The sequence below is a fragment of the Nycticebus coucang genome, unplaced genomic scaffold (assembly GCF_027406575.1).
Source record: "Nycticebus coucang isolate mNycCou1 unplaced genomic scaffold, mNycCou1.pri scaffold_43, whole genome shotgun sequence".
In the NCBI taxonomy this organism is placed as follows: domain Eukaryota; kingdom Metazoa; phylum Chordata; class Mammalia; order Primates; family Lorisidae; genus Nycticebus; species Nycticebus coucang.
In genome coordinates this window covers 1,494,893-1,519,343 of record NW_026515577.1, presented here as the reverse complement: position 1 = coordinate 1,519,343, position 24,451 = coordinate 1,494,893, and the positions used below count along the sequence as shown (strand labels likewise).

At 49.6% G+C, this 24,451-nt stretch overlaps 1 pseudogene; it reads left to right on the top strand.

Annotated features, from left to right (window-relative positions):
- The first annotated feature begins 1,815 nt into the window (after window positions 1-1,815).
- LOC128579260 (leucine-rich repeat-containing protein 75A-like) lies at window positions 1,816-24,290 on the top strand (annotated as a pseudogene).
- The last annotated feature ends 161 nt before the right edge of the window (window positions 24,291-24,451 follow it).

The window sequence follows — 24,451 nt, the reverse complement described above, 5'->3', positions numbered from 1 at the left end:
TAGATGTAAGTGGTGTGTGTGTGTTTAAACCAGAGCTTCTCATCAGCCTCTCACGTTCTTATTAACAGATTTTTGAGCTAGGAATGGACAGAAACCAGATTAAAACATCATTATAAACAAGGAGGAAGTTTTGAAGCTGATCTTTCAGATTTGACCTTGTTTTCTGTATGGATCCAAAAATTCACTTTTCTGTAGAAGTAATACCCGTGTTTAATGTAAGGCCAGGCTAAGGTCTCAAAACGCTTGTTGAATCTAGTTTGTGTTCATCAATTTACTAGTTCGTGTGCATGTATTATTACATAAAATTTTGCAGTTCAACACAACAGCTTGGAAATGCCCATGACACAGAGGGTGGAGGAAGCCCTGGGGATGACCTGAGTTTCTACATTAAGAGCACAGTCTGGGGTTTCCCAACACACAGGAACCGCCAGAAAAGGACGCAACTTTTGGTAATCACTTGTCAGAAATTCTGAGTCACAGAACAAAAAGGGAAGTTAATTCCTCTGTCCTGGTTTAGTTTCTGTGGCCAAGTAATCTATTATATTTTTCTTGTGGAGAAAAAATGAACCTAGGCTGAGAATAAGGTGACCAAGTGAATAGCTGCATGACCCTAGAGCAGCGGTTCTCAACCTACAATTTGTAACAATGAAAATAAATCGTGCATCCGATATCTACATTAAGATTCACAACAGGAGCAAAATTACAATTACGAAGTAGCAACAAAAATAATTTTATGGTTTGGGGTCACCACAACATGAGGAACTGTATTTAAGGGTTGTAGAATTAGGAAGTTTGAGAACTACAAAGCCTTGGCTGGATGGGGGAGGTGTCCCACGGTACTGAGAAGTACCCTTGGGACGCAAAATGCTGACTGGACCCTTGAGAATCCCTGTGATGAGAGACCTTCTGGGGTGATTTTTAGCTGGTCCACCTCCTTCCTAGAGGCTCAGACCCTCCCAGCATCACTTCTAGTGACATCAGGCAAAGACAAATGCTCTGGGGAAGCTCACCAAGTGAGGGTCTTGAAAACTGCTAGGGTTAGAATGCATTTTGGAATTGAGACCCATCGGACTGATGCCATTTGTTCAACACTGCAGCAAATGGTTACCATTTATTTTTAACATCCCTTCACGAGACATCACAGGTGCTACACACATGAATTAGGCACATCCGAAGGTTGCTGTGAACTGCCCACCTCCTGCTACCTCTGGGTGCTGAAAAAGAGCCACCTCTCTCCAGGCCGAGTCCAGGCCCCTGCAGTGCTTGGGGTCTCCACTCTGCCCTTTCCTTTTCTGCTCCAATCACGGGTGCTCTGCCTGTGAGCCCCAGAGCCACCTGGATGAGGCGGCCATCTTCATAGCATGGTCATTGTCTTTCTCCAGCCCTGCTCCTTGTCCATGCCTCCACCCCTCCATACCCTCTGCATCCTCTCCAGCCTCTTGGAGCAGGGCAGCCTCCCTGAGGGATCAGAGAAATCTGCTCCCAGTTGTGAAGGCCTCGTTTGTGTCACAGGCACTTAATAACTTCCTCTAGGACTCAGACCAACCCCTTCCCCTAAAACAGGCCTGAACAGGTGTCACGGGGACACTGCCTAATGAATTGTAGTCACCCAGGTACTTGTCTGCCTACCCCACGGCCATCTCCTGGCAGACAGTAATAAGGATTTGTCCATCCTTGCCCTGTTGGGATCTGTCATGGGCCTGGCATGCATGTGCACTAATTGAGCAAGTAAACAGATGATCGAATGGGAGAGTGAGTCGTAGGGAATGGTCTCAAGGAAGTCTGAGGCTGGAACCTAAGGATGGGCAGGATCGGATGGGGGAAGAATGTAGGATAGAACAGCAGGACAGTCCGGGCCCTGCAATGGGAAATTGTCCGTTCACCCCAGAGAATGAACTGTGCACCTTCTGTATGCTGGTGCTGTCTCAGCCTCCCTCGCAGAGACACAGCTGACAGGTGGACACTGCCTCTACTTACTCATGTGCTGCTGGCACCAAGTCCAGAAATGGCTCGTGTCTTTGGGGACATAGGACCAGATTAGCAGTTGTTGAAAATCCCTTCCCCAACAAAACCAAACAAAAGTCTTTTTGAATCTCAGAGTGAAAAATCCATTAGCTGGTATCAGTCTCTTCAGAATCTCAGTTTCAAACCTGGCAGAGCGTAGAAGATAAAACAATAGGACAGAATAACAGCCTGTGTTCAGTAGGGGCTTACATGAGCTAGGCACCATGTAAAGAGCCTTCTTTGGATGGATTTTCTTATTCAATCCACATGCGTATAGCTATGCGAGAACAATAATTATGAACAATTTCACAGGCAGAACACTTCAGCCCAAAGGAATGGTGGAACTTTCCAAGGTCTCATAGCTAATGGGGGCAGAAGACAGGAGATTTGAACCCAGGCAGCTTGACCCCAGTGCATGCACTAACCTTCCCTCCTTATGCCACCTGGAGAAGCCATCCAGCCTTGTTCTAGGAAGAAACTGGAGCCTACAGGGATACTAAGCGAGAGGGTAGCCTCTGACACTGGGTGTTACTGAGCTCGTGCCAGGCCCCAGACTAAGATGCCCTTGTGTCCTGGGAACATCCTCTCCCACCTGCACAAAATTAGCAGAGAGGGACTGGCTGGTTGGAAGATTCATGGGTCTGTGTGACTCTGTATCCAGGTCTTTTACCTGTTTTCTTCTCCTCTCTCCTGTGCAAAGAAGGAACAACTTGACCTCACCCCACATTACACCCTCAAGCCTTGCACATGGCAGGCGCTCCATAAATGCCCATTGTCTCACTGAAGACATAATTGAACAGAAATAAATTGAGGTCTTTCTTCTTTTACATTTTTCCAAGAGTAAAAACATATTTTACCCTCATATATGTTCCCAATACCCTGGTGATGATAAATCTGGAAATTGGTCAGCTGAACTCCCCACCACGACCACACATAGCCCATTACAGAACAGTCTCCAAGGTTTTCTAAAATGCGCAGCCCGCTCCCTCAGGTGTACGGTACCCTCTTGGGGGACCTCAGGATTCTCCTGGCTTAGGTATTTGCACTGGGATGGCAAATAATGCTGCGAGACCGAGACCACAAAGACTGCGCCCAGATACTTAGTCCTTGCTGCCTTTACATTGCAAGATGCTGATGAAATTCCTTTGACAGGAGGTCCCCACCTCATAGAAGTTGCTTTGGGGGAACTTCCAGCTGGACAACACATTCCTGGAAAACAGAAGACTTTCTGCCTGGGGGAAATGGGTGGAGTAGGTGTACACACCAAGGCGGATCTGAAAACACCTCATCTGTCCAGAGAGACACGGGACACTGCTTCTGCTCCTGTGCCCCAGAAAGCTTGAGGCCCCTGCTGCCACGTTTTCTGAAATTCTCAGAGACTGCCTGATATGCTCTGTAAGATATCCTGGATTTTAAATACAGGAGAGGTTTTTGGTTTTGGTCGATTTTTTTGTTTGTTTGTTTTGTTTTTCTTTTACTAATGGAGCAATGAAAAGGTGTCCTGGGGCCCCAGCTCTGAAGCAGAGAACTAGACCAGTGATGTCTCCAGGCTCCTCCTCCCCCATGTGTGGGCTTCTGGGGATTCTGCTATCCCCAGGACCGAGCATGGTTCCTAAGAACACCACACCCAAAGCTCAGAAGTTCCAGGGTGCAGAGGGAGAAGAGCCTGTTGAGTTTTAGCCCAAACAAAAATGTGGGTGCCATTGCTGCGGAGAGGCTCCCATCTACTGGTCGAAGGAGGCAAGAGCAGCCAGCATCCCCAGCAGAGGACCAGGAGAGAGGAGGGAAAAGGCGAGCAGGAGGGGAGAGTGGGGAAAAAAGAAGGAAAAGAGAGGGCAGAAGGGACATGAGAGACAGGAATGAATCCAAAAACAGGGGACTGACAGCTGGGGAGTTAAGGAAGAGACACCAAGATTCTCAGAGTTTTGGGGGGATGAAGGGGTAGAGCTTCACCTGCTGCTGAAAGGGGACAGGCCTGAGTACAGGTGAGCCGGTGGCAGTGAATCGTGTTCACATGTGTGTCTGTGGCACATCTGCACACAAGCTCCTCTTGTCTCTGGCCAATGACCTCTCCTCCCAACTCAGCTCTCTGAGCCCAAGGGAAAGTCCCCCGTTGGCCCCACAGTTCTCTACACAGCTCCTGATCAATCCCCAGCCTGTTTTCCAGGAGTGTGCCCACCAAACAATGACAACTACAACCAAAAAGCAGGCAGGCATTGTGACGGGCGCCTGTAATCCCAGGTACTTGGGAGGCCGAGGCAAGAGTAATCACTTAAGCCCAGGAGTTTGAGCTTTCTCTGAACGTGATGCCACAGTTCTCTACCCACAGCAACAGCTGGAGACTCTGTCTGAAAAGAAATATAAAGAAATAAAAAGAAAAGAAAACTGTGGTGTTATAATAATAGTGCATAAAACATTTTAATTGTGCTATAAAATTCGAAAGTCAATAAAATTTTATACAGAAGTAATGCTAAGTTACACCTTTTTAATGTATCTTGTAAATTCAAAAGATTTTAGGAAATTCTCATGATAAAAATAAAGAATACTTACAGAGATACAGAGAAGAAAATGTGAAAATACACTATGTCTCTAAAAGTCAATGAGACACAAAGGATAACAATGAGAAAAACAGCAAATTCTGACAAACATAGAAAACATCAGAGAAAGAATAAGTTGTTGCCTTTTTAAAAATTACATGAAGTTGATGCAATAGATGCTCCACTTAAAAGACATATGGAAATCTCTTCCACAAAGGGACTATCAAAAATCCAACTACATTGTGTACAAGTCTCAACTTCGTATCTAATAAAAGCAATGTACTAAAATTGGTGTGATAGAAGAAACATGCCAAAAAAAGATGTTAATAAGAAGAGAGCAGGCTCAACTCCCGTAGCTCAGTGAGTGGGGCACTGGCCACATACACACAAGGTGGCAGATTCGAGCCCAATCCCAGGCCTGCAAAACAACAATAACAACTGCAACAAAAAATAGCCAGGCATTGTGGTGGGCACCTGTAGTCCCAGCTACTTGGGAGTCTGGGACAAGAGAATTGTTTAAGTCCAAGAGTTTGAGGTTTCTGTGAGCGGTATTACCGAGGGTGACATAGTGAGACTCTGTCTCAAAAAAAAAAAAAAAAAAAAAAAGAATATGAGAGCAGTGGAGATCACAATTATTGTAGGCACATCACATTTTATGTTAAAAATATTACATTTTAAAAAATATACTTTACTTTCACAAGAGATAAGGTTCATTAAATAATAAAATTGTCTTGCTTGGAAGCATAAATAATATATGTATGCATAATATATATATATATATATATATATATCTTTCTCTTGAACTGAAGGTCACAAAAAATGTAAACACATTGACAGAATTGCAGCAAGAAATAAAAAAAAACATATAATAGAATACTTCAATATTCTACTTTCAGTAATAAATAAATTCAGATTATTAATAAAAAAAAACTTGAAAATACTATAAAGTAATTAGGCCTAATAGGTATATAGAGACATAGAATATCAGAATATACAATCTTCTCATTAGCTCATAAAACATTTTCCTGGAACTACCAACCGTTCTGTCACAATTTTAAAAATTGAAATTTTATACTTTCATTTCTTACGAAAATGGAAAAGAAGTATAAATCAATTAGAAAGAACAGAAAAAATCCACAAATACATGGAAATAAACTCTTGTTCAAGCACTCGAAGATTTAATGCTGAGAAGATGCCCATACTGCTCAAATTTATTTGCTGATTAAATGTAATCCTTTTAAAACTCCCATTTTATTTTTGCAAAAAGAAAAACAGTCACCCCTCAAATCCCCTGGAATCCTAAGGCACCACAGAGATCCAAACAATCATTAGAAAGAGAAACAATGTTACAGACACCACACTTTCTGATTTCAAAACATTAAAAAGCTATAGTAATCAAAGTAGTTTTGTACTGACAAAAAGGCAGGCAACTAAACCAATAAATCAGAAGAAACATAGGTATAAATTCTTGCATGTATTTTCTAACAGCTATTTACAAACCCACATTAATGCACTAATGTTCACAAAAACCAGGAGATGAAAGCAATCCAAACTGCCCTTACTAAGAAATACAATTTGGAATATAATGTATTATTTTTGAGGTTTTCAGAAGCAGATAAACTTATCATAGATGCAATAGAGATATATACCTTGATGACATTATGCATATTTAAATATAAGTCAAAAATATACAGATGTAGCATATCTGATTGCACTTATATAATACTATTTCTGATGTAGTTACACTCTTGGAAACAAAATAAAATAATGATATTTTTCAGGGGTTAGGCAATGGTGAAATGGGTTTTTGTTTTATATTACTGAATTTTAGTCTCGCAAGATGTGTGCATTTTAGACATACATTGCATAACATTGTAAATATAATTAACATGACTGATGTGAATAATTAAATTGTGAATTTTATATTGTGTTTTACAATAACGAGAAGAAAAATTATATCTCAAATATACACTTATAAAACTTCTCAAAATTTCCCTTCAAATTACAAAAGTAGCTCTCTCACATAAATGTAATACATATTCATCAATATATAGTTGCAGAAATCACAATTTTCATGAATACTCACCTAGACAGAATCAACCACATTTTGACCAAAACCACTAAAACAAACATACTAGAGATATTTTTTTATTCATACAGGCTAATAAACAGAGAGATATCAACAGATATCTCTCAAACAGAGAGATATCAAAATTCAGAGAGAATTTTATTGGAAATGAATAAATAAGTGATTTATAGTGAAATTTTTAATCATGCTAAACAATAGAGTTCAATATTGTCATATACAATTGTAACATATCAAGAGGGGAAGGTCAGCGGCTAGGGCACCAACCACATACACCAGAGCTGGTGGGTTCAAATCTAGCCCAGCCCTGCTAAATGATGACAACTACAGCGCCCCCCCCCCAAAAAAAAAGTAGCTGGGCATTGTGTCTGGTGTCTGTAGTCCCAGCTACTTGGGAGATTGAGGCAAGAGAACTGCTTAATCCCAACAGTTTGAGGTTGCAGTGGGCTGTGACACCATGGCACTATCCAGGGTGACAGCTTGAGACTCTGTCTCCAAATAAATAAATAAATAAATAATGGGACAAGATGAACAACTAGAAGCAACATTCACCAAAAGCCCATGTCCAAAAGAAGAAAAATTAAACTGAAGGCAACTTTAGGAAACTGAAATTGGAGAGTTGAACACAATGACAAAAAAATAAATAAAAAGGTACACATTATCCCCACTAAGGCAAACTGAGAGGGTGAGAAAGAGAATAGAGATCAGATAAGAAGCAACTAGACAGAATGCACCTGTTGCCAACCGGAAAGGGAGACATCCCCCCAAATGGGGAGCCTGCCATGGGCTTTCTGTGAGTAAGCCAGGAACAAAGGACCTCTTTGAGAGCCATGAAGCCTCTTCTTTTATGCCAAGAAATTCTCACCTCTGGTTTCCCATGCTGCATGCGGCAAAAGGGAACAAATTTTCCTCTGCAATCCTGAGCCCACAGCCCATCCTCTCCACTTTCTGGTTGCCTGACAGAATACCCCCCGCAGATGTCAGGGTGTTTGACAAGATCTCTCAGAGACCTCTCTATTGTGTGGGCCACTGAGTCAAATGCTACCCATCCCTAGTTGTGAGAGGCAATTGTGGCTGTGCAACACTCCCTTTGAGATGGCATGGATTCTCCTGGATATCCCTTGTTCTAAGGAGGATCTTTTCTCTACCCTCTGGAGAGTTCTTGCCCAGTAACTGTGCCCAGTGTCTCCTCACACCCCTCCTGCCAACTTAGAGAGAGACATTCCTAGTCTCAGGTGACCTAGGCTGGGAAGGTCCAGGAACCAGATCCTCCTCCCCAGCCACAGGTGATGGCTGCCTTGTACCAAGTCTACAAATCAGATTTTAGGGGTAGTGCTACAGCTTCCTTGAAATGGTTTTCACAAGGAATGTTTGCACCACTGGAACAGAAACGGTTAGATCGACTGGTGGATTCCCCTCCTATAGCTGGTGCTGCTGGTGGAGGGCCATAGGTTTGCACTGATGTAAATATGTTTGCACAAGGGAGTTAGCACCACGAGAGCCATAATTGGTGGTCTGTTCATGGACTCCTCTCCTCCAGCAATTACCAATAGGGTCCATAGTGGTTCAAATTTTTTAACACATTCCCTTGGGTTGGATGTGTCTCCTTCTGCCAGACCCCAGTGTGGGCCGGGGCTCTTCTGGACCCTCAGTGGCACCACACAAATCTGTATCTGCACTGCCAGAGAGCCTCATAAGGCGTCAGGTGTGGGGGACAGAGAAGAGGTCCAGAGGAAGCTACATCCTTCCCAGGGGGCCCCCACTTCCTAACCTGGCACCCCACTCTCAGCCCCTTCCTTCAGGGCACCACATTCTTCTCACCCCAAGGCTCAAACTTTTTTGGGTTTCAGGAGCCCTTTAATACCTTTAAAATTACTGAGGCCCTCAAAGACGTTTTCTCTACGTGGGTTGAATCACATATCTAATGCTATTTTCTGTGGGAGAAATTAAAACAAGAACATCTTTATTCATTCATTTAAAATTAGTAAGGTCACCTGGGGAAGAAATACATTTTTACAAAATGACTATACTCTCCAAAGGAGAAAATGAGGAAGGTGGAGTTTCCCATGTTTGTGACACCCTAGAAGACAGCGGGTTCTCGGACGTGTCGCGCCCACATGCCCGCCTTGTGACAGGCTGCTTTGGCTGAAGTAGGTCTGGCATCCACACCCTGGGCCGGTGGGGAGAGAATGTGGCTGTGCCCCCAAAATGGCTTCAATGACTCCTCCCCGAGATCTTCAGAAGACACTTTGAGAAATGCTGTTTTAATACCAACCCCGCCCATGTGAATCTCTACTCTCTTTTTAGAAATCCGTACCCTCCACCCTGTACCCTTTACCCCACTTGCAACGAGCCTCTCCAGGAGGCACCATCGCGAGGAAGTGGGTCCCACACGACTGAAGTTGAATAGCTGGGTTTGGGGGCTGTTCCTAGAGGTGGAACCCAGACCCATACGGAGGAAGATGAGCTTTTCCTCAATACTTGGAACTCTGCCGGCAAACCAGCCCCTCCTGGGCTAGGGCTGTGCTCAGGAGGGGCCACATCTGGATCTGGTTCTCCCAGGTTCCTCACACAGGCAGCGGGTCTCACATGCCTGTCCCCCCATCTCTTCCTGGAAGTCAGGGCAGAGTGGAGTGCCGAACGGGCAGTGTTGGGCAGTGTCTGTGCGGCCATTTACAGGGGCCATTTACAGATTGGACACTTCCCAGGGCTATGGCCCAGGCTGCAGCCTTCTGTGACACCTGAGTGTTCAAGGAGCGCCCCTCCGTCACCCAGTACCATAAGTAGTCCCCATGGGCGGGGACACAGTCATCCCCAGTAAACTGGCTTACTGGGAGTAGATGTGGAGAGGACACCTGAACGTGGCCAAGGTCCTCGGGACTGTGAAGTGCCCTGAAACAGCATAAGCATTCTGAGGACCTAGGCAGACTCGAGATAGAAAAATAAAGCAATAAAGCATGCAGCAGCCTTTGGCCAGGCTCCGCCTGGGTTTCACTGCCCTGGCCTTGGAACACTGGGGAGCCCCACCCAGCTGGAATTCACAGGGAGGGAGGTGGCCATGACTCACAGTGACCCAGAGCGCCCGCCTGGGGGATCCCCTCTCCCCACTGCCCCATCCCAAGGAAGGATGGTACAAACACAGAGGGCAGCCACAGCAAGCCGGGCACCTGGGGCGACCGGCCAGAGGAGGGGATGGTGGGAGCGTGGCTCTGGGAAAGGACATTCAGCATCTGCTCAGACCTGCCACAGCCTCTGGGTTGGCATCTAGGGTTTTCTTGGTCCTTCCAGGACAGGTCAGCCTCGACTGGCCTTGAAATGTGGTGGAAGCTGGGAAGATGAAGTGGGGCTGGCAGGAGCATGAGAAACCCTAATGGTCACCCAGGCAGGGTGCCAGGCTTTTCTTTGACAACAGAACTACCTTTGTGTGTCTGTCTGTAGCCAGGAGCCACTCCTGAGCACCACAGCCCACAGCCTTGCTGCCCCTCTCTCCCCTCTCCTGCCCAAACCTGCCCCCACCTGTCAGCCCCAAGATCTTAGAATACAACTTAAAAACTACTGTGTGGTTCACCTGCCATTTCACAGAGGGAGAAGGAGATCACAGAGAGAGGGGCCTTGCCACGGACTTTCAGTTAGCTGGGCTTCAGCCGGGCCCAGTGTCCAGCTTTTTCTCCCAGGGTCATCCGGGGACAGGGAGCAAGGATGGCTGTAAGGGTGAGACCACTAGGTGCCAGGGGGAATGCACAGGGGAAGCAGGGGAGGGAAAGAGGCTGACATGATGTTGACAGCCACAGAGGAGGATCCTAGCTTGCAGACAGCCCATAGAAGAAAAATAACTGCAGCCTCTGGCCTCCTCCCATGGCCACAGTCTAGCCTCTGACCATGGGAATGACAGTGTCTGTTTTCACGGTCGTCTTCTGCCTTCCTTCCTTCCTTCCTTACCTCTCTGGCCCCAGGAAGGAGAGCCTCAAGGTGTAAGCGAGGTCCGGCTGGGGAGCCAGGCACTAGGCCACAGCTCTTTTGGCCACGCAGGCCTCTGAGACCCGAGACCACAAGCCCTTTTGACCTTCGTCCTTCCCACCTTCCCAGCCTCCTCCTGCCCTGAGATTCTGCATGTTACTGGGTGATGGTTTGTGTCCCAGAATTCCACAGGTCACATGGCTCCCACACACCCTCCTGACCATGCGACCAGTGTGGAAAGTCCGAACCCTTCTCTCACTCCTGTATTTTTCTTGAAAAAAGGAGCATGGCTCTTGACACATTCTCAAATGGGTCTCTGATCCAAAAAGGAGTTAAGAACCACTATATAAGGGGAGGGGTCTTTCCCAGTGAAGGGGGCAGAAATAAAGAAATGGAAGTGAAGTGGGCTCAGGGCAACCACTCTTGGTGACTCTCTTCCCTGCCAGATACTTTACATATGTCACTTGGTGGTGTTTCTCTTATCTACTCATGATGCTGGAGTCACTGTCCCCATCTGACAGATGAGGAAACTGAGGCTCAGTGATATTAGGTCATCTGCTTCAGGGTACAGCACTGCCTGAGAGATTGAAGATGCCAGAGCAGGACCAGAGGTCTAAGGCTAGTGTGACACTTGGTTTTACAAGGGGCCAGGCTCTAGCCAACACTTGAGAAGCTTCCTGCCACTGCAGCTGTGCCAGACCCTGAGCCCCCGGACACAGGTCCCTGTAATTATGTCAGCAGCCAGACACCCAGGAGCAGGGCTGGCAGTTTGCCTCAAAGGTTCATTCCTGCCATGTGGAAAACAAAGCCCTCCAGACTGGCCCCTCCTGTCCTCACCACAGCACCAACAAAGCTGTCCAAGGGGCAGGAGGCAGAATGCCCCTACCAGTGCAGGTTGGACCTGACCAGCTCAGAGACTCAGAGAGCCTGCCCCCAGGAGACACCCTGGCCCCTCCAGACCCACGTGGGAAAGACCCTTTTTATATTATAGAAATGTCAGCCAGAGAGCCGAGTCGCTGCCCTCCCCCTGCCTCCTGCCCAGCTCATCCCATGGTGGATAAGAGCAGATGGGGGTCTGTGCAGGACAGCCCCAGGCTGAGTCTAGGTCATCCCCACCTTCCTGAGATTCTGACAGCTGGAGGAGTCGGTATCTGGGGACTTGTTCTGCACAGATCCCATCTTGTTGAATGTCCCACCTTTTTGTGATGTTTCAGAATCATGGGGAAGGTGTTTAGAAAAGACCAGAATATCCCAACAAAACAAGAAGCAAGCCCCTGCAGCAACTCAGATGGTCACCCACACCTTTCCCCCCCTCCCTCCTGGCCACTGGGGCTGGGACCCTCCTCCTCCTCTGGCCTGCAACTCAAAAGCTCCCAAGGCAGAGGGGTACTGTGGCCACATCTGCCTAAGGAGAAGTAAATATAACTTCAGAAGCAGGAAGAAAGCACACTTTTTTTTTTTTTTTTTTTTTTAGACAAGAGTCTCACTATGTCACCCGCACTAGAGTGCTGTCGCATCTCAGCTCACAGCAACCTCAAATTCTTAGGCTTAAACAATTCTCTTGCCTCAGACCCTCGAGTAGCTGGGACTACAGATGCCTGCCTCAACGCCAAGCTATTTTTTGTTGCAGTTGTCATTGTTGTTTTAGCTGGCCCTGGGCCTGGTTCGAACCTGCCAGCCTCAGTGTATGTGGCTGGCACTGTAACCACCGTGCTATAGGCACCAAGCTGAAAACACAACTCTTTATCAATGAACAATCCTGTGACAAGACAGAGGAGTTTTGCTATGCATGCTGGTTCCAAATTTTGCCCCCAGTGGGGAAACAGCCACTAACATTGTGGCAGGCCACCCTTGGCTTCATCCTCTGGGAAAATGGAGAGGAATAGGCCAGTGACATCACAGGAGAGGTGAACACACTGGGACCTGCATAGACTGTGGCGCCCGTAAACGTCCAGCCCACTTTTCCTCGGCTCAGAGAGAGAGAAAGAGGCCTGGGCTCATCCAGGCCCACTAGGGACCTGCAGACACTTCCCTGCCAGAGTTCCGGGGGATGCTGAGCTGCCAGCAGGGGCACCCAGTGGCCTGTGCCCACTTGTCCCAGTGTGTTGGGCAAGGTGAGTGAAGCAGCCATCCTGACCTCTGGCGCCCTCTGCTCTTGCAGGACCTGGGAATGGATTCAACCTGGCTGGATGACGTTCTGTATCGCTATGCTAGTTTCCGGAACCTGGTGGACCGCATCACTCACGACCTCATCATCAGCCTGGCACGCTACATCCACTGCCCCAAGCTGGTAGGGCTCTGCAGTCCAGTTCCCGGGGTATGAGGTGGGCACCTTTCTGAGCAAGAGAATCCCCTCCTGCAGGCACCAAGAGAGCAGCCCCAAGGTGCCCTCCCTTGGTGCCATCAGCACAGATGGGTTTGGTTTGGCACCTGGGGTGAATTCATTGCCAACATTTAAAAACAGGATTTTTCACACGATCCCTATATTCAGCAGCCCTTAAAAAACTAGAAGCTTCAGCAACATGAAGCCCTGATTCCTACAGGGCTGCAGCTGAGTAGCCATCTCTGTTATTCAGGGCCAGGTACACCATGTACAGTTGTTCAGGTTGTACACTGCACAAATACATGCTCAGAGAGAGGTAGAGATTGGAGAGAAGCAGGGAATAATTAAAACCCAGCCCTCTCTCCACCAACCAAACCATGACCATGGTGCAGAACTGTGTCCTCCTAAAGGCGGACTTCTTATTTGCACAAAGAAGCCATACAAGGATGACAGCAGCCCTGCATGGGGCTCTCTAGTTTACCTCAATCCCCACTACTCCCAGTTAGTTGTCTTTAAATCCAAGATGACCCACCCCCTGGGTCATGTTCATTTCCTGCCTGAAAAAGTTGGCTGTCCCACCCACCTTGCCCAGCATCCCCCTTCCTTTTCGGAAGGAAAAGCCCTAGGACTCTCCAGGCACCCAAACTGTTCCTCAGCCCCTTCTGGAGGGAGGTTCTACTCCTGTCCTGCGAGCTGGGGCCTAGGCTGGGCCTTGTGGGGTGCCAGGCTGACTTACCCAGGGATGAGCAGTTGGACACCCTTCCCCAACTGGGAAGTCAGGGGAGAGCCAGGCAACTCCACACTGAGCTCTCCTCTGTCTTTTTTTCCCCTTCTATCACATCTCTCAATCACCAGCAGCTTTTTTTTTTAGACAGAATCTCACTTCAATGCCCTGTGGCATCACAGCTCACAGAAACCTCATAGAGAATTATCTTGCTAAAGCAAGAGAATTGCTTGAGTCCAAGTGTTTGAGGTTACTGTGAGCTGTGACACCACAGCACTCTACTGAGGGCAACGAAGTGAGACTCTGTCTCAAAAGAAAGAAAGAAAGAAAGAAAGAAAGAAAGAAAGAAAGAAAGAAAGAAAGAAAGAAAGAAAGAAAGAAAGAAAGAAAGAAAGAAAGAAAGAAAGAAAGAAAGAAAGATAGGTTAGGGAGCTCCTTGGCCTGGCCTCCCCTGTAAGGGCACTAATCCCATCATGAGGGCTCAACCCTGATGACCTAATCCCCCCAAGGCCCCACCTCCTGATACCATCACCTTGAGGATTAGGGTTTCAACATATGAATTCTGGGGAGATGATTTCAATCCATGGCATATTGTAACCTTTCTCCAATCACTGAATTACTTGGACTTGGTCCTCTTCAACTCTAAAATGGACATAAAAATAATCTCTCTCCTGTCAAGCTGTTTGGAGAGTCAGATAAGATGGTTCACAAGAAGCTCTTCTGTGTGCCTGGCACATGTGAGCACACAGTGCCCAGAAGGTGCTAACCAGTTGGTGGGCACCTGCCATGTGCTGAGTGGTGTGCAAAGGCCCAGCAGGCTAGTTGTCAGGAAGACCTGGTCCCTGGGCCGTGAGCCCTGCAGGCTCAGAGACCTAAAGAGTAATGGTCTGGTCCCTGCTCAGGAGTTCCAAACCCAGCTAGTGGGGGCCGGCCCTGCTGTAGGCCTGGGGGTCCCTGCCAATGCCCAAAGCTGTGTGACAGGGGAATGGCTCTTCTGAAGAACTCTCCTAGCTGTGGATGAGGCAAAGGTGGGAGATCCCTAAGCTATGCGTTCCCCAGGCTGAGGGTAGGTGCAGCCTGCTGTTAGTAGTATGCATTGTACAGAGAACGCCATCTAACATGTATGTGGGATCACCTGCATCTCCCTGAAAATGCTTTAGCACCGTCTCTGTACAAGCAAGGCAGTCTCATCTTTCCCACTGTTGCCCTGCATGCTCTGCTGCAACCACACAGCTGCCTCTGTCTCCTGCCCTAGGGACTTTGCTGCCCTTATGACTACATGACACCCCCTCCTTCCTCTGAGCTTCCTTCCTAAAAGTTCCCAAGAGGCCTTTCTCAACAAGCCTGCCTAGGGTCGGCCTCCTGGTCTACCTGAGCCCTGTTCGTTTCCTCATTCATTTCTGCATTTTACTTGCTGGTCTCTGAAACCACCTTGCTAATTTATTTTCTGCTTTCCCCACCACAATGGTGATGTCTCTTTCCTTCACAATTGCATCCTGTTCCAGGCAGAAAGCAAGTGACACATTCCACTGTGAATTTTTAAGAAGGGTTAATAAAGGCTTGTGGGCAGGATAAAAGAAATCAGCAGAGAACATTGAGACACCAAAGCCTCCAAGCAGCAGGAAGTTGCTACCCTGCAGGCAGTGGGGGGACCTGATGGCAGAGCAGGGTGAGAATGCAGGGTCCAGAGCCACACTGTGTTCGTCACAATGTAACAAATTATCCCAAAACTCAGTGGCTAGAAGCAAAGGACATGTGTCCTACAGCCTCTGTAGGTCAGGCATTCAGGGGCAGCTTAGCTTGGTAGTTCTAGCTTAGGGTCTCCCGAGGCATCAGTCAGGGCTGCAGGTATCAGAAGGCTTGGCAGAGGGTGGCAGGTCCACTTCCAAGATGGCACATTATAGGGTTGTTGGCAGGAGGCCTCGTTCCTTGCCCTAAGGGCCCCTCCGTAGAACCACTTGAGTCCTCTGGCATCATGGCTGTTGTGCTGACTTGTGCCAAAGCAGGTGGTAAGAGGGAAGCCGCAGTACATTTATGACCTCATCTCAGAAGTCACAAACCATCACTGCTGCCATTCTGTAGGTTCTGGTGTCACCCAGGCCATCCCTGATCCAGCGTGGAAGGAGATGGATGCTGGGGTGAGGACTTTTGCTGAAGCATGGAGGGAACTCCAGAGCTCAGCCCTCTTGAGCACAGGGAAGGGCAGGGAACAGGCGATGGGGAAGGAGTAAGCAGAGAAAACCAGCACAGGGTCCCCACCTCTGCAACAGTGCCTGGTGCTCAGTGAAGTGAGCAGGGCAGTCAGCATTGGACAGGTGGATGATGGAAATAATTTAGAAATGAACAAGGGTCACCTTTGAGTGCAGGCAGTGGAGGGCTGTGCTTGGTGGGGTCCCGGGGCAGTTCTGGGGTGCATGGGGTGTGAAGGTGGCAGATGGAAACCTTGCCTGGCAGTGCAGAAATGGAGCAGTATCAGATGCTGGGGAAGGCCTGCAGTTCACCTGGAGCATCTTTCCCTGGGGGTCCGTGAGAAGCCCCCAAACACATTCATTCTTCCCCAAGGCCCTGGCAGTGTCACTGGGCAGGTCTGGAGAGTCCCCACCCCACACTTGACCCAGCAATGTCCTAAGTTTCCCTGACTGCACCCCACCCACAGCACACTGACTTTAGGCTGGCTGAAGCCTGGAAGAGAATCATCCCCAAAGGTACTGTGGTGTCACCTCCTGGCTGCCCACCTGACCTCCCTCCCTGTCCACTCTACACCCTGAAGGGCTGCCTGTGCCCCCAGTTTACCAGTCAGGTTCTAGCCATGGAGGAGTTTTGCTTATTATCAAGTCTAGGTTCCAGGGAAAGGGCTGGTATGTCGTCTCAGTCAGCAGGGGGGTCTGGTCACACAAGAGGGCTGCTGGAGGACCAGGTGTGCTGGCTCAGGCCTATAATCTCAGCACTCTAGGAGGCAAAAGTGGCTGGATTCCCTGAGCTCAGGAGTTGGAGACCAGCCTGAGCAAGAGGGAGACCCTGTCTCTACTAAAAATAGAAAAATACTAGCCAAGCATGTGGCAGATGCCTATAGTCCCAGCTACTCAGGAGACTGAGGCAGGAGGATCAATTGAGCCCAGGAGTTTGAGGTTACTGTGAGCTATGATGCCACCACACTCTACTCAGGGCAATAGTGAGGCTCTGTCTCAAAAATAAATAAATAAATAAATAAATAGGGCTGCTAAGCTGCACCACTTTAGAGGAGAATAAAGTTCCCAGAGGATAGGGCTGCAGTCCTGGCCAGTGCTGGGCACAGGGCACCTGGACACGTAGGACAAGGCAGTGCTGGTATCACAGAGCTCCAGCCTGGGTTGCAGCTCTTGCTCCATACAGTGTTGCAAACTTGCAGGAAGGACACTCCCTTTCCTCCCTTCCCCACCTTCTCCTATTCCTCCTGCACTCTGGGCCAGGCCTGTTCCCCCCAGGAGGGAGCTGGGTCAGTAGCAGGTGGTTGAGCTAAAGGCTTTTCTGGTTGTAAGTGATAGAACGCCTTGAGCTCAGCTAAGCCAAAGACAAGACAAGCTTTCTCAGCGCAGGGAACACCTGGGATGGTGGTTAGGAGACAGCAGCAGCCTTGGTGCCTCTGATGAGATGTGGGTCCCGACTCCTTCTTACAGACTGTGTGCCAGTCTGCTAACTCCTCTATGCCTCAGTTCCTTCATATGCCAAGTGGGAGTGTGAGTAGTACCTCCCACTCCCTGGGATTCTTGTGAGGTACGGGACTGTAGTGAGTTGTAGGGGCAGAATGGTGTGACACCCTTCTTCACCCATTATAAGGGACACGGCTGACACTTAACAAGAGACAAGCATAACAGATTTATTTAATCAAAGTTCTGTGTGACATGGGAGCCTTCAGAAATGAAGCTCTGCTGGGTATGGTGCCTCACACCTATGATACTGACACTTTGGGAAGCTGATGTGAAAGAATCACTTGAAGTTCAAGAACAGCCTGGGCAACACAACAAAACCCTGTCTCTTAAAAAAATTAGCCAGGCATTGGGCAGCATCTGTGGCTCATATACCAAGGGTGTATATACCAAGGGTGGCGGGTTCAAACCCGGGCCCAGCCAAACTGCAACAACAAAAAAATAGCCTGACCTTGTGAAGGGCGCCTGTAGTCCCAGCTATTCGGGAGGCTGAGGCAAGAGAATCGCCTAAGCCCAGAAGTTGGAGGTTGCTGTGAACTGTGTGCTGCCACGGCACCCCACCGAGGGTGAAAAAGTGAGACTCTGTCTCTACCAAAAAAAAAAAAAATAGCCAGGCATAGTGATATGTCTGTAGTCCCAGCTACTTAGAAGGCTAAAGTGAGAGTATGGCTTGAGTCCAGGAGTTCAAAGCTGCAGTAAGCTAGGATCCCACCACTGCACCCCAGCCTGGGCAACAGAGTGAGATTCTGTATCTAAAAAAAAAAAGAGAGAGAGAAAAGAAGACTCCAAAACCCAGGGAAAACTTTTTATTCTCAGGTCTGATGAGACCATCAGCCCTAAGTGACCCAACGAAGGGCCTGTGTAGGCATGGGGAGGGGAGCAGGCGGCTGCTCAACTCCACTTGGCCTGTTCAGCTACACTTCGCCCCCAGGGTGGAACAGCCCCCCTGGAAGGAGAGTACTCCAGAGGCAGGGAGAGCGACCTTTTTAAGTTTTGTGGCTGGCTTTGGTGAGAGGGGTTCTTGCTTCTATGAGCTTCCTAAGCAAAGAGGAATCCTGGGGGGGCACGAGAGGACAGGAGAAGGACAGAGGGACCTTGGTTCCAAGTCCTTCCAATGTCCTTTGCTCACAGTGCTCGGCATGCCAAGGTGCCATACTTGGGGTGTCACGTTCTGAGTCCCAAGTGCACAGAGATGTTTACTGTGTCCCGGAAGCTATTATTTATTCCGTTTGGACAAGCAGATGGGAACTCTCACTTCTGTGAGAACACTGGCGCACGCCTAGTCTCAAGACAGCTCTGTTAGGTGTGCCTGTCTTTGTCCCCGTTTGGCCAGGGAGGGGTCGGTTCTCTAACGGCAGCGGCTGAGCTAAGTCATCACGAGCCGCGCCCTGGCGCGGCTGCCCCCCTGTGGCTGTGGCGCGGCATTGACGCTTCCTCTTCCTCTTTGTTCCCTTCCTGCAAGGCTCAGCTGCCCTGGCCTAGAGGGTGGAGAGGGAGGGCCCCTGACCAGGATCTTAGAAACTCTGGGAAGTGGTTGGAGAAGGAGGGTCAGCTGAGCTCAGTTCTCAACTTTGGAGGCTGGCAGCGTTCTGTCCTTGGGTAGGGGGCTCCTGAAGTGATGCTGGCCAGATCACCCAAATCCGCCTGCAGCACTTCTCCACCGTGGCTGCACAAGGGAATCACTTGAAGAACTTTTAGAAATCCCTGTACCCGAGCTGCCCACCATCACTTAGGTGGCCAGGGCATCAGTGTCTTAGGATCCTGGTGTGCAAAGTTCCAAGGTGGGCAACTGTGGCTCTAGGTGTGCCATCTCTGGTGTCACTTCCCATTCTCTCTTTGGCCTCCAAAGTCAGCCCTCATCTGGGCCCCCACCACAACCGCCCCTTCCTGAGCCTGTGCTGGCTGAGACCCTGTGGCCTCCTTGGGGATCTGACCCCACTGGCCACCCTTTCCCTTGGTGCCCAGGCCCTACTTCTTTCTCCTTTTCTCACTCCTATGTGTCTGGTGGCCCCCACATCCCTCTTGGTTCATTCCCTGGCCAGGGGTGCACATCAGCTGCTGATGGATGCATTTAGCTCAGACCTGTCTGGAGCCCCTGCCTGATAAATCCAATGGTACCCCCAGCTGGGGGTCCCAGAGGCCCCTCAACTCACCATGGCCCTGCGTGAGTGGGTCATCCCCTGCCCTGCCTTTTTGCCCTCTTCACCTCTGAAGTCTCAACCCAAAGTCTCAACCCTCCCAAGACCCCCAAGCCCTTGCTCAGATTGTTTCCTCTTCGCTCAGGGATTCCTTGTGTTTCCTGTTTCCATAGAATAATCACTAACCCACCTGCTCTTAAAAGCTCAGCTCCAATTTGAGTGAAGTAGTCTCCCTTCTTTCCCCTGCCCAAGTTCAGTGCGCTGGTGCAGCACAGTATTCGCTGACCGAGCCAGCCTGGAGAGCTTGCTGCATGCTGGTCTCTACCAAAGCACAGTACAAGTCATAACTCACTTAAACCCTCAGAAAAACTCTTGTGAGATCCCCTCACAGATGCCCATCAGAGACACAGAGAGGTCAGGTGTTTGCCCAAGGCCACACTTTGTGACTAAAGCCAACTGAAATCCATGCAGTTTGACCCCAGGTGTGTGCTCTTCACTACTCTGCACAGCTCCTCCATTAATAGAGGGATCCTGGAGTCACATAGCAAAGCAGCCTGCTGAGTGCTCACTGTGTGGCTGGGGGCTACACAGGTCAGGGCATTGACCCTCCCCTCACCAGAGCTGTTGGCCACACATGGGTCTCTGCCTGGCTCTTGCTAACCCTTGGCCATGGCATGAAGTACACTTGCTAACCCTTGGTCTGGCAGAAGTACACTCGTGGCCCACACTCCACCCCCCTAGATGGGATTCACACCCCTGCTCCCACACAGCTTTGGCTCAGGGCCTGTTGGACTGACTTCCCTGGGGACATCAGAATTGGAGTCTCTCCTGGGTCTTCCTGCTGCATCCTTTATCCCAGTGTCTCTGTTTGGGTGGGCCACCCGAACAAAATACCACAGTCTGGGTGGCTGAAACAACAGACATTAATTGTCTCACACTTCTAGAGGCCGGAAGTCCAACATTGGTAGGTTTGCTTTCTCTCCTAGGTTTGTAGATGACCACTGTCTAGCCTTGTCCTCACATGGTCTTTCCCTCTGTACTTATGTATCCTGATTTTTTCCTATAAGGACACCAGTCATATTGGATCAAGGCCTCACCTGTGACCTCACTTTACCTTGATCACCTCTTTAAAGACCTTGTTTCCAATTAGTCATATTCTGAGGTATTAGGGGTTAGGACATCATATAAATTTGTGGGGGACACAATTCAGCCCATAATGCCCAGAGTCTCAAACTCAAATACTGATGGGCCAGAGGGGTAATATGGATGAATGGATTAGGCTGGGAAAGACCTGTCCCCTTCACTCTTTTATATTCCCACATTTGAGAAATAGGTAAAAATATTACACTTTCCTCTTTACAATGTGAAATACAAAACCAGGATGTTCATGGCCATATCTCAGATGCCTAGAAGTGCCTGGCACCTAGTAAGTGCTCAGTAAATATTTGTTGAGCAAACGAATGAACAGGATGGCCCTTGGAGATCCTGGGTGGATCCTGGCCAAGGGGTCAGTGGGCACTCAGCTCCTGCCAACTGTTGTTGGACTGCCTGAAACCAAGACTTAGATACACAAATCTGTTTCTCAGTGCTAGCAACTAATCCACAAAAACTAAAACCATTGGGGAAGCACCTGTGGCTCAAGGAGTAGGGCGCCGGCCCCATATACCAGAGGTGGCGGGTTCAAACCCAGCCTGGCCAAAAACTGCAACAACAAAATAAAAACCATTGTACAGACTGGTTGCAACCACTGCTGTCTGTGAGGGGCATCTACTCAGCTGCTCCAGCGACTCAGGACCTACCCCCTTCTGCAGGAAAGCGATGTGCTGGGCGCCATGGAGAAGCTATGCCGCCAGCTTCCTCCTCCAGAAAGCCTTCCAGGGTACCCTCTCTGTTTCTTATGGTACCTACCAGAGGTACATACCACCTCAGCCCCCACTCCCAGTGGAGGCGACACCGGGGACTGGTGAAGAGGAAGCCACAGGCCTGGTGAGTTGCAATCCACAGTGCGTCTATGCCAGTCTGAGTGTGTGACACATGGTGCCCCTCCCTGGGCTGGAAGAAGGGCAGAGCCAGAGGGACGCTTGGAGGGAGGACTCAGTCAGAGGAACAGCCAGGAGGGCATTCCTGGTGGGTGTGAGGAGCTTCAGGAGGCACCCTGGCTATAGGGTGGGAGCTGGGGAGTATGGGCCCACTTAGATGGGGCTGGAAGCGAGGGGACATGAGCAGCTTCTCATACCTAGTGTGCTAAAAGTGGGCACTCCCAACTGAACCCCCCAGTTCTCTGGGGTGTCCCCAAGGGGCCCAGATCAAAACCCTGGTCCATACAGCAGGAAGGACTCTCAGGGGCTTGATAGTCCCTGAGAAGATTGATGGTGGAGGGTGGCACATAGGACATAGACCTTGTGAGCTACAACTGGTAGGTACCATCAGAAACAGAGAGGGTACCCTGGAAGGCTTCCTGGAGGAGGAAGCACTCCTGCCTTTTATGCAAATGACCACGGGCAGGGTGCCTGGCCTTCGAAGACTCTTTGGCAAGGTCTTGATGCTACTGCTGGCTTTGCTTGTTGGTCCCAAAGGCGGGGGAGGAAGAACTGTCCCCCTCCCTCTTGGAGAAGAGCAAGCTCTGGCACCTCCTTCCACTCTGGCCACCCCTACCCCAACACTGGGAAGGAGACCCCTGGGAGGCTCTTATGGAGCTCCACCTGGGTGGAGGGAAGGGTCACATATGGGGATAGAACAGGATGGGGGTGTGGAAACTGGAATACAGGAGCCTCTTCTATCTCCCCCAACTCATGGGCAGTGAAGCCATTCTTCTTTGGGAGCCATTGAAAATGAGGTCTCCTTCCCCTCTGTTGGTTTCTCATCACACTTAAAAGCAATCCAGACGGGCCCTTTGTGACCTGTCCTTCACCCACTCCCCAGTCCCAGCCACAGCCTCCCAGGTGGTTCACAATCACACCCAACCCTTTCCAGCCCTAGGGCCTTTCTGTCTTCTCCTGGAACTTCTTCCAACTCTTCTGATGGCCTGCACCTTTTTTCTTCCCTTCAGGTCAAATGCCACCTCCCTCTATATAGACCAGTGCCCAGCTACTCTATCACTTCTCCCTCAAGTTTGTGGTCTGCCTCCCCCCACCCCAAGAATGAAAGCAGAGATTGTCCATCCCGTTCAGTGACACTAGTGCCTGGCTCCCAGTAGGAGCTTAACACACACTTGTTGAAGGAATGAATGGGGCAGAAGACAGCACTGTTGCTGTTTGACTAGTATGGGTGGGGCTGGGCTGGTCACCACAGTCTCACTGGGGTACTGGGTCTGCTTTATTAACATTGATACCAGCAGCCAACAGTTAAATCCTGCTGAATAGATGCCAGGCAGTGTTGCAAGCACTTAAATGTCATGCCATGAAAGCTTTACCTTCAAACACCCTGGGGCTGGACCCCAGTCAGAGGCAAAATGAGCAAACTGTGGACAGCTTCAGATCCCTGAAGCAGGGGACTTACCCTGCCTTGCCAGGAGGCCCAGGCTGACTCCTGAGCTGCTATTAACATGTGCTGTTTGAACAGGGAGGGAACCCTCTCCCAGGGCACTTGAAAATGTGGGGAATGAGCATCTCAGCACCACTAGTAAACAGAACGGGCTGGTGGAAAGGACACACCATCTGCTGGAGCAGCCTAGGCTCTGACCCAGGGCAAGAAGCAGGGGAACAAAGGACAAGGGTGGCAGCTAGCAGGGAGCGGGATGGGTGGAGAACACTCAGCCCCAGGCCTGGATCCCCCGTCCCCTCCCCTGCAGGGCTCACCCTACAGATCCCTCCGCATGGTGGGAAAGATGGGGCCTCTGAGATCCTTTGTGCGAATCCTGGGGCAACACAGCTACCAGCCAAGGGTGGTAGAAGCAGGGAGCTCAACCCAAGTAATTAATAATAGCAGCAGCAGCAACTATTTGTCCATCACTTACCTATACAAGGCATTGTTCTGTTTTACATATATTAACTTCACATAACAACCCCATTAACTCCATTTTTTAGGATAATAACAGGTGCAGAGTATAAAGTCACAGAATAGGAAGGGAAAATGTAAAGATGCAAATGCAGACACCCCTTATGGAGACAGGAAGGGCAGTCAGAACTTGGGTTCTGGCCAGCCAGGATGTGGGGTAGTGCCAAGGGCCTGGAGCTCCCTGGATTCTCCCTTGAGTTTGATCTGCAAGTTTTATAAAAATGATCACTAGAGGCAGAGAGCACTGCTGCTTCTGAGGAGGCTTGTACCATTTGCTTGACTTTGCCTGCCTCTTTCCCCTTCAGCCTCAAGGCTGTCCTGGCCGGGAGCCCTCCAGACAACACGGTGGACCTGTCAGGCATCCCACTGACCTCCCGTGATCTGGACCGGGTGACCAGCTATCTGCAGAGCTGTGGGGAGCAGGTGGACAGTGTGGAGCTGGGCTTCACAGGCCTCACGCACGACGTGGTCCTGCAGCTGCTGCCAGCACTCAGCACCCTGCCCCGCCTAACCACGCTGGCACTCAACGGCAACCGACTGATGCGGGCCATGCTACTGACATCCTTAAGGACCCCAGCAAGTTCCCCAATGTCATGTGGATCGACCTTGGCAACAATGTGGACATCTTCTCTTTGCCCCAGCCCTTTCTGCTCAGCCTACACAAGCGGTCCCTGAAGCAGGACCACCTACTCACTATCCTGGAGCTGGGTGAGGGCCCAGGCAGTGGGGAAGAGGCCCAGGAAGGGACAGTGGACCAGGAGGACCCTGGAGGGGGTCCTGTGTCCTTGGCCAAAGACCACCATGAGGTCAAGGAGACTATAGCAGCATTAGCGATATGACATGGAAGGGGCCTCACCAGGGAGCCCTCATGGGGTAGAGATGGTCAAGGCAGACCAGGGGCTCCTGTCAGGAGGCTCAGGCTATTGCCAAAGTTGGCCTGGCCAACCCTATCACAAAAGGCAAGCCACAGCACCTGGGAAAGGGGCCTTTTACTTCTTGT